This window comes from Lactuca virosa, chromosome 7, assembly GCF_052849685.1.
Source record: "Lactuca virosa cultivar CGN04683 chromosome 7, Lactuca_virosa_CGN04683_v6, whole genome shotgun sequence".
Taxonomy (NCBI): domain Eukaryota; kingdom Viridiplantae; phylum Streptophyta; class Magnoliopsida; order Asterales; family Asteraceae; genus Lactuca; species Lactuca virosa.
Window position 1 is genome coordinate 68,199,189 of NC_136432.1, and position 8,951 is coordinate 68,208,139.

General features: G+C 39.4%; 1 pseudogene across 1 annotated transcript; it reads left to right on the plus strand.

Annotated features, from left to right (window-relative positions):
* The first annotated feature begins 2,830 nt into the window (after nt 1-2,830).
* Nucleotides 2,831-8,692, plus strand: LOC145124635 (chlorophyll a-b binding protein 16, chloroplastic-like; annotated as a pseudogene). Its single transcript, XR_013715662.1, has 2 exons — nt 2,831-7,193; nt 7,257-8,692. The product of XR_013715662.1 is annotated as a chlorophyll a-b binding protein 16, chloroplastic-like (transcript).
* Nucleotides 8,693-8,951: the final 259 nt, after the last annotated feature.

Consider the following 8,951-nt stretch of genomic DNA (forward strand, 5'->3'; position numbering starts at 1 on the left):
GCTTGTAGAAGTAGTATTCTTCGGTAGATCTGGAAGATCTTCACAAAAATTGGCTTCTCGCTGGCAGAGCTTCGGCTTGGGAATTGCACTTCTCGGGATCTTCGGGGCTTCGGGACTTTCTCCGGGTCTCGGGAATGATACCGGGGCTTCGGGGGGTTAAAATAGGGCTTAAAGAGAGTATCGGGAGTGAGAGAGTAAGAGATGAGCAACCAAACTTGGCTGACCCTCGATTTCTATTTATAGGGTGAATTTTCTGAGTTCACCTCGTGAGTTTCTAATATTCACCTCGTGAACTGGCTCACCTCGTGAACTGGCTCACCTCGTGAGTTTCTAATATTCACCTCGTGAGCTCGATACGTCATTGCGTTCGTCACGGCCACTTGCCCTGGAAGACGTCCATCATCTGTTCACCTCGTGAGTCACTAATGCTCACCTCGTGAACTGACACAGCCTTGGGGTTCACGCCCCGAACTTCAAAAACTCATAACTTTCGCATACGAGCTCCGTTTTCGACGTTCTTTATATCCACGCGTAGGTGAGATTATGCTCTACAACTCTCGTTTAGACTCCGTCCGCTAATTTTGAATTTATTTTTATTATATGTTTATTATATTATTTTTAGTAGGCCGGGACAGGAAAACTCCGTTAGAAATTCATAACTTCTTCATCCGACGTCCGTTTTCGTCTGTGTTTTTACCGTTGGAATACTATCGACGAGATCTTCGATTCTCGTTTAGATTGTTTCGGCTAAAAACCGCTCGATCTCAAATCGAGTATTCGGGCTGCACACTGCTAAGTCGAAACTTCGGAAAATCATAACTTCCTCATACGAAGTCAGATTTGGGCGTTCTTTTTATGCACGCTCTCGGTTTAAAGAACTCTACAACTTCCGTTTAGATAACTAAGACTAGATATCGCTCTATCTTAAATTCATATTTTACGTCATTCAGCGTCATGTCGGTTTTGTCGCGAAACTTCGACAGATCATAACTTCTTCGTTATAACTCGGATTTCGGCATTCTTTATATATTCGGAAACCTCGTTTCAACTACTAAAACATTATCCATAGATATCGGCTTTATCTAACATTTCATTTTGACGCTTATTTTCATACTTAATTCAATTAAGTCACACAGTTAAGCACAAAACACATAATACTCAATTAATACACTTTTATTATTTCAAAACGGGTTACAAAGGTTAACCTAGACTACTATATCAACATTAATGACAAGCCACATAATACTCAATTAATACACTTCAATTAATACACTTCTATTGTCTTTGTGATATTCATCTAGGTTTGCTACTACCTGATATATTTATGTGCTAGTATGATATGTTATATGTGATAGTGGTAGTAGGGGGAGAATAGTCCCCAAGTTCGGGCGTTAGAACCGAAGGGTAGGTTGGGCACCCCAAAATTGCCTAACAGTATGTTTATGCTATGATGTTATGTGGTAGTAGTAGGAGGTGAAATAGTCCTCGGATGTCGGTCGTAAGGACCGATGGGTAAGTCAAGCACCCCAGAATGGCTTGACCTGGGTAGTCAGGCACCCCATAATTGCCTGGCAGTATATGTGTGTTATATTATTACGTGGTAGTGGTAGGGGTGAAATAGTCCTCGATAGTCGGGCGAAATAGACCGACAGGTAAGTCAAGCACCCCAGAATGGCTTGACCTAGGTAGTCAGGCACCCCAGAATTGCCTGACAGTATGTTATTGTATGGTGTGTGGTATGATGGTGGAACTCACTAACCTTTGTGCTTACGGTTTACAGTTTTGGTTTCAGGTACTCGTTTTCAAAGGAAAGGAGTCGGCTTGATCGGAGCGTATCACACTATGTTTTCCGCACATGAGATCTTTGGGATTACACTCTGATATTGTTTTATGATAACATGTTTTCATTATTCCTACTTTGGTTTTGACATGACATGATATTATGGATTTTTTCTTATACTGTTGGTTTTATAATAACTTAATTAAAACGAAATTTTTGGCATTGAATTTTGGGATGTTACAATGTAACTACGTTTTTATTGTGGATAATGAACTAAATATAAGTAAATTTCTATTATGGGTAAAAGTTTTAAGTAAAATGTAATTACAGACATTAGATAAAGTAATTTGATGATATATTTAAATAAATGTATGCTGATGTCATGAACGAATAAATATATAAGGTACATGCCACTCTTGCAAGAAATAGAATATATAATGCCATGACGTATATAATTCAGATTTAGAATCAATGAATTATGATTAATCAAACTAGAAAGTTAATCTTGATGGAATTTGTTCATAAATGCAATAATGATGAGAAAACGCACTAAAAATTAAATATGATTACGCTGAATGTGTCATATATGTTCAAGACCAGCTATCACACAAGTATTCTTATATGATCATTTCTCCCTTAAAATTCCATATAATCAAATAGACATGGTTAAGTTATCAACATTAAATTTTCCAGTCGTTAACACTCGACACACAAGAATAATGCTAGAGCTATTTATGCTTTATATGTGTATATTAGTAAACTCATCTGAATTCAAAATGAATATTGTTATATGATGGATTCCACTTTTAGTTTTTGCAAAAAGATCCACTAACTAATTATACTTGTTACGTATACGTAGAGTGGGCACTGAGTAAGGTTTGTTTGACGTACATGAGTTTCAGTGTTTTTTAAACATTTGGGATAGGAAATCTTGGAATGAAATTAAATGTACAGGTGTCGAATTTTAGTTGGTGTTCTAAATAGATGTAATTCATACGGATCAAATATATCAGCCTCCAATCAAAAACAAACTAAAGATCCGGAAGATAAACAGTCAGCCCCCAACTTTCTAAATATTCTTACTTTCTAATTTAAGAAAACTTACAATGGCTGCTTCCACCATGGCTCTCTCCTCTCCTTTCGCAGGCCAAGCAGTCAAAACAACTCCCTCAAGTTCTGAGCTTTTCGGAAATGGACGGGTTTCCATGAGGAAAACTGCAGCTGCCAAGAAGGTTGCGCCATCAGGAAGTCCATGGTACGGCCCTGACCGTGTCAAGTACCTAGGCCCATTCTCCGGCGAGGCTCCATCATACCTGACCGGTGAATTCCCAGGTGACTACGGCTGGGACACCGCCGGACTTTCTGCTGATCCATAGACATTTTCCAAGAACCGTGAGCTTGAGGTCACCCACTGCAGATGGGCAATGCTTGGAGCTCTTGGCTGCGTCTTCCCTGAGCTTTTGGCCCGTAATGGTGTGAAGTTCGGTGAGGCTGTATGGTTCAAGGCTGGATCCCAGATCTTCAGTGAAGGTGGGCTTGATTACTTGGGAAACCCTAGTTTGGTCCATGCTCAGAGTATCTTGGCTATCTGGGCCACCCAAGTCATCTTGATGGGTGCGGTTGAGGGCTACAGAATTGCCGGTGGACCATTGGGTGAGGTTGTTGACCCACTTTACCCTGGTGGTAGCTTCGACCCATTGGGCCTTGCAGATGATCCAGAGGCTTTTGCTGAGTTGAAGGTGAAGGAGATCAAGAATGGAAGACTGGCTATGTTCTCCATGTTTGGGTTCTTTGTTCAAGCCATTGTGACAGGAAAGGGGCCGTTGGAGAACTTGGCTGACCACCTTGCTGACCCTGTTGCAAATAACGCCTGGTCTTATGCTACAAACTTTGTCCCCGGAAAATCGGTTAGATAGTCCCGATTCTACGTACTTAAATCATTTAAGTTAAAAAATTGATTAGACAGGCTTGGGCCACAACTATTTACGAAGACTCGTTTATAAGCCAAATCACATCGTTTTTAGATTTTCTTGACAAACCCACTTAGGCCAAGTTATAAGAGTTTGGCTTGCTAGGACCTGGACCGGTAAATGTTGGATCAGGCCGCTATACAATCACCTATGAGTAGATGTGTTCAAAGTATTGGACCACCGAGGCTTCTATACTATATCATTGTAGCATTTAAGGCCTTGAAGTCGTCAGATAAAACTTGTTGATATGAACGGCTGCATGTTTTCAAAAAGGAATGGTCTTCACTTCCATGCATCTTTGGCCCGGACCATTTTTTTCTTGTAAGAAATGGACATTATAACTCTATATTTTTCATTTGCTTTTGTAAAATCATTTAAAATGGATTAAAAGGGCCTAAGCCATATATAATCGGTTACTGAGGCCTAACTATGGACCATTAGACATATTAATTTGCTTTACCAAGTTGGTTTTTAATGTTTGGATAGAAGTAAGGACCACTTAAATACCTACTTGACTCAGACCCGATTTTTAAAACGAGAAGTATTTAAAAGTTGTATTTTTGGGGATTTTATGGTCCTCACTTCCAACTTTTTTCAGACAAGTTTCGTTCCTCTGGCTAGGATGTTGAAGCCATTATTACGGAGCCAAAGCATGGCATCTCTACGAAATCTTTTTGCTCAATAGCTAAATAAAGAGAAAACAAACCATCCAAAGAGGAATGAAAGCTTCAAATCGTGTCCAAGCCAAGGAACTTACGCCAACTAGTCCTGATAAATGTTGATTAAGACGAGATTCTAAAGGGGCAGTTACTAGTCGTATAGTTGTAGTTCTCGCTTAAGCAACTCCTTAATAGAGAACATCCCTCGGTTTGGATTTGTCGTAAAATTTAGACTAATAAAACGATAGTTCACTCAAAGATGGCAGCAGTCGGCCTATTGTTGATTTAGTTTTCCTTGCCTCATCGCCTTCTTATCTTTGCGGGCCCCGGGGGGAGGGGTAGCTGCTAAAGGAATTGCCATAGTTTAGCTCATATGTGGAACTTGACGCTCAAGTCTTGTTTCATTTCATTCATACAACTGACTTTGCCATAACATATAACAAATACCCTACATCGAAACCTATCCTCATTGATTAGGGCGCACACCATGAAATGTGAAGCAATCTCATACTAAACAAAATAACTTTCAGTGTTAAGCCTCGCCCGAAAACAGCCTCCACTCATGCTTATTCGATTAGGTTTTCTATCGCAATCAATGATGCCCCCCTCTTCCACAAGTACCGACGGAGGCCCAATAAACTACCCGACCTGGAAAATGATGATGGAGATGTATTGCAGCCGCACACATATGTAAATTCCATCGTTAAAGTGCTCCTCCCTTTACTTTTCAAGGTGAAGCGGTTGAGGTTAGCTTACTTGAAACAGGGGCGCGTCCAGAAATCTCGAACAGTAAATGCTATACATGAAAGTGTTGATTTCTCTATAGTATTTTCACTCACCTGGAAGAGCCACTCCCTCTGTAGTGTTTGAACATAGGCTCAAACATTATTTTAATGGTCCTAGCTACACCATGCGTTTGATAAAAAATCTGGAAAGGAAAGCAGCATGGATGTCAAAAAGAGAGCACTTTTATAACACCCTGTTTCGAGTCGTTCCATAGTTCGGGTCCATGACCTGACGATCAATTATCATAAGGATTCGGGCCTTGTGGAAAGATAGGTTTAAACCTATTTGGATGTGGGTAATGTAGATTATGTGATCCAGGAGTTTGGTTTACGCTTTGGAGCCCAATGGTAAAATGGGAAAAGTAACGTTTCAGACTTCTTTTATGAATTAAGAATTTTATTTCGATGTGTTTTAAGTTAAAAGTAATTAGATAGGGTTGTATAGCTCCTCAACACATTTCCGTGGATATAAAGATAATCAAAATCAGAGTTGTAACGAAGAAGTTATGACCATTTGAAGTTAGTATGGTTTTGGGTTAGCCGCAACGCTTGGCGTACGTGGAAGTATGATGGGCGTACTAAGGTATCCCTGAGTATGACGGGCTTATGCGATCAGCGCCCAAACCCTATTTTCTTGGTTTGAGCCATATTTAAGCTCCTTAACTTCCACAAACCCATTCCATTCTCAGCCTCCACCTCTCCAACACCCTCCCTTGAAACCCTAACCCTAGTTTGAGACTTGTGAGCAAAAAGAAGGTGTTTTAAGTGTTTTGGAGTGTTCTTGGTACATCTTGGAGAAGAAGGAGCTCATTGGAGAAGTGTTGGTTGTTGGAGCTTATAGATCCAGACTTTGTTCACCTTGATCTTTCTTCTAGAGGTATAAAGCTTGAATTTTGATGATGCATTTGTTAGATCTAGCTAGTTTTTGGTGTTATGAGCTTTTGGTCACTTTAGTGCATAAACTTTAGATCTTGAAAGTTTGTGACCTTGTTATGGATAAAGTTCAACTTTATCTATCTAAACATCATATTGATTCAAATATGAAGCTTGGAGGCTTGGACTTAATGGATTATGTTGAAAAAGATGCACTTTTGGTCCGTTGGAGACTTAAAGACTAGATCTTGGTTGTTTGTATCATTCTAATGGATGAAGTTGGAAACTTTATCCATTATGGAGTTATTAGGAACCATAAAACAAATATGATATTGGACCTCCTGTCCCCACCATGCAAGAGTTAAGATGTCTTAATGGATAAATAAGTTAGGGTTTTAGCTTTTGGACCTTTTCTAATCATGGAAAGTCATAAAGGTGGAAACTTTATGACTTAAGTCGATAATTTGAGATTAGATCTGAGTTTGGACATTTTGGTCTTAAACATTAAGTCCTAAAATGAGAAATGATCACCAAGGGGGTACGTTGGGCGTACATATGTGTACGCTCGGTGTAATACATGTCTTCACGATTTCATGTTGTCGTGAGTTGTACCTTAAGCATCAACGAGCATTATGTGGGGCGTACGTGTTTGGTACGCGGGGCGTACTCGCAAGGTTCTCTTTTTGGGCCTTTTGGGCCTTGGGTCTTTTGGAAGTTGGGCCATGAGTTGTTGGGTCAGATATAAGAAGGGTAAAATGGTCTTTTACCCATGGTAATGAAAGAGAATGAATTGGACCTTGGATTATGGGGAATTATCTTAATTATTAACTAGGGATAATTTTATTGTGTTCAGTGTGAGGAACCCGATAACAGCAGCGCATGTGTTTCAGTTATCTCGACTCGAGGTGAGTCTCCTCCCAGTGTTTGGCGAGTCGAAGGCACCAATGCCGGCCCATGGATTATTGTTATTTGTATGCAAGTTATCTTTGTGACTCTTGCATGTGTTGTATGTATGTCGAGCGGGGCCCGATGCTAGGCGGGGCCTGATGAGTGTATTGGGCGGGGCCCATCGCATGTTACTGATAGATCTTTACCGGGCGGGGCCCGATGGATGTATATATGTATGGTATGTGGTATTTTTGGGGAACTCACTAAGCTTTGTGCTTATAGTTTATGTTTATGGTTTCAGGTACTTCCGGTTTGAAAGGGAAAGGTTCGTCTTGATCGCAGCGCATCTACCCATGTTTCCGCACTTTGTGACTTTGGGATTGTACTTTGATAACTATTTTTACTTTGATATGCTTTTGAATGATTATAAAAGGATAAATGGTGTTTAAGGTTGAATTGAAAATGAAAATTTTACCTTATAATTTTTGGGATGTTACAGCTTTCTTGCACTGAAAAAAAAGTACCTAAGAGAAGAGCATCTTCTCTTAGCTTTCTTCCTCAACGAAGCCAACAAAAATCTGATCCGAATAAAAAAATAGGTGTAGCGATCTTCCAGATCAAGAAAGTGGAAAGTTTCAAACATTAGGAAACTACCTTGGGAAGAGTTGGCGAGAAACATAGCATGTCACAAGAGCGAGGCGAGGTTTGGAACTCTACTGTAAGAGGGACGCCTCGCGAGCCGCGCTTTTAGAGATCGATTTTTGATGAATCCAAGGGGGTGATTTACGCTAAGGAGAGGATACCGTCTTGTAATTGCGGAGTTGTCTGCGATGAACGCTTTCCTTGTGCCAATTCCAGTTTTGAACTACCGCTGACTTGTTTCATAGTTTTCAACTGAGGGGCAACAGATCTAGAATCTATTGATCCTCTTCCAATAAACTTGCTTGCTATCCCAACATATCCGCGTAGGCGAAGCTGTGGCGACTCGTGGAGTAGACAACTGTGTCGCATTCATTATTTTCGGATAAGCATCGACGATAGTTCAACGGACTACTTTTGTGATGTCTATCACATGAAGAAGCTCCGAACCGAATTAACACTTCTCAGATCAGGCGAGGCCTCTCTAGCGGAGCTGGGCTCGGGCGCCTGGTTGGCTAATGCTTCTAGTCCCACATTCAGAGACAGACCAAGAACCTCTTACGATATTTTCGAGGGGTTAAAGGTGCATATGGGATTTTCGTACGCGACTTAATAGTTTTTCCTAATGGTGATATCGCCAGGTTTGTTTGGGCTGTAAATGCGGACGATTTAAGTAGCCTAGTCAGGGATTTTTATGACTTACAATCAAATGGAACTTATAGTTGGTTATCTTCCCCTCCGACCTGTGCTATCTATTATGCATGCAATATTATAATATTAGTAGGTCTTGGGTCTAGGAAATGCCAACAGACAAGCAAGCCGAACCACCATAAACGAGAGACAAGAAAACATCTTTGATTACGAATAAAAGGAACAATCTAAAATAGACAAAGATCTATCTAATTTCGGGATTGTGTGACTCACCAATCGACCCATCAGTGATCGAGTTGGAGAGCATATGAGATTTATCCATCGGGTTTACTGTGTGCTTTTTAAATATTTTATATATCGATTTTTTTCCGTTTGTTCTTTTATAACTATTAAGGTCTTCAATTTGTAAATTTATAAGAATAAATATAAAGACAACATTTATTGTAATTTCGTAATTTATATAGTTTTATGGACTAATAATACAATTTTTGCACTTATATATGATTTCCAAAAATAATCTTCAAATAAAGTTATAAATCTGAATATAGTTTTAAAAATAAATTATAAATCCTTATATATATATATATATATATATATATATATATATATATATATATATATATATATATATATAATTTTGTTGTCAATATTTTCTTGACATATGTCCTCAACATTGCACAAACAAACCTTGTATGTATTATAATTC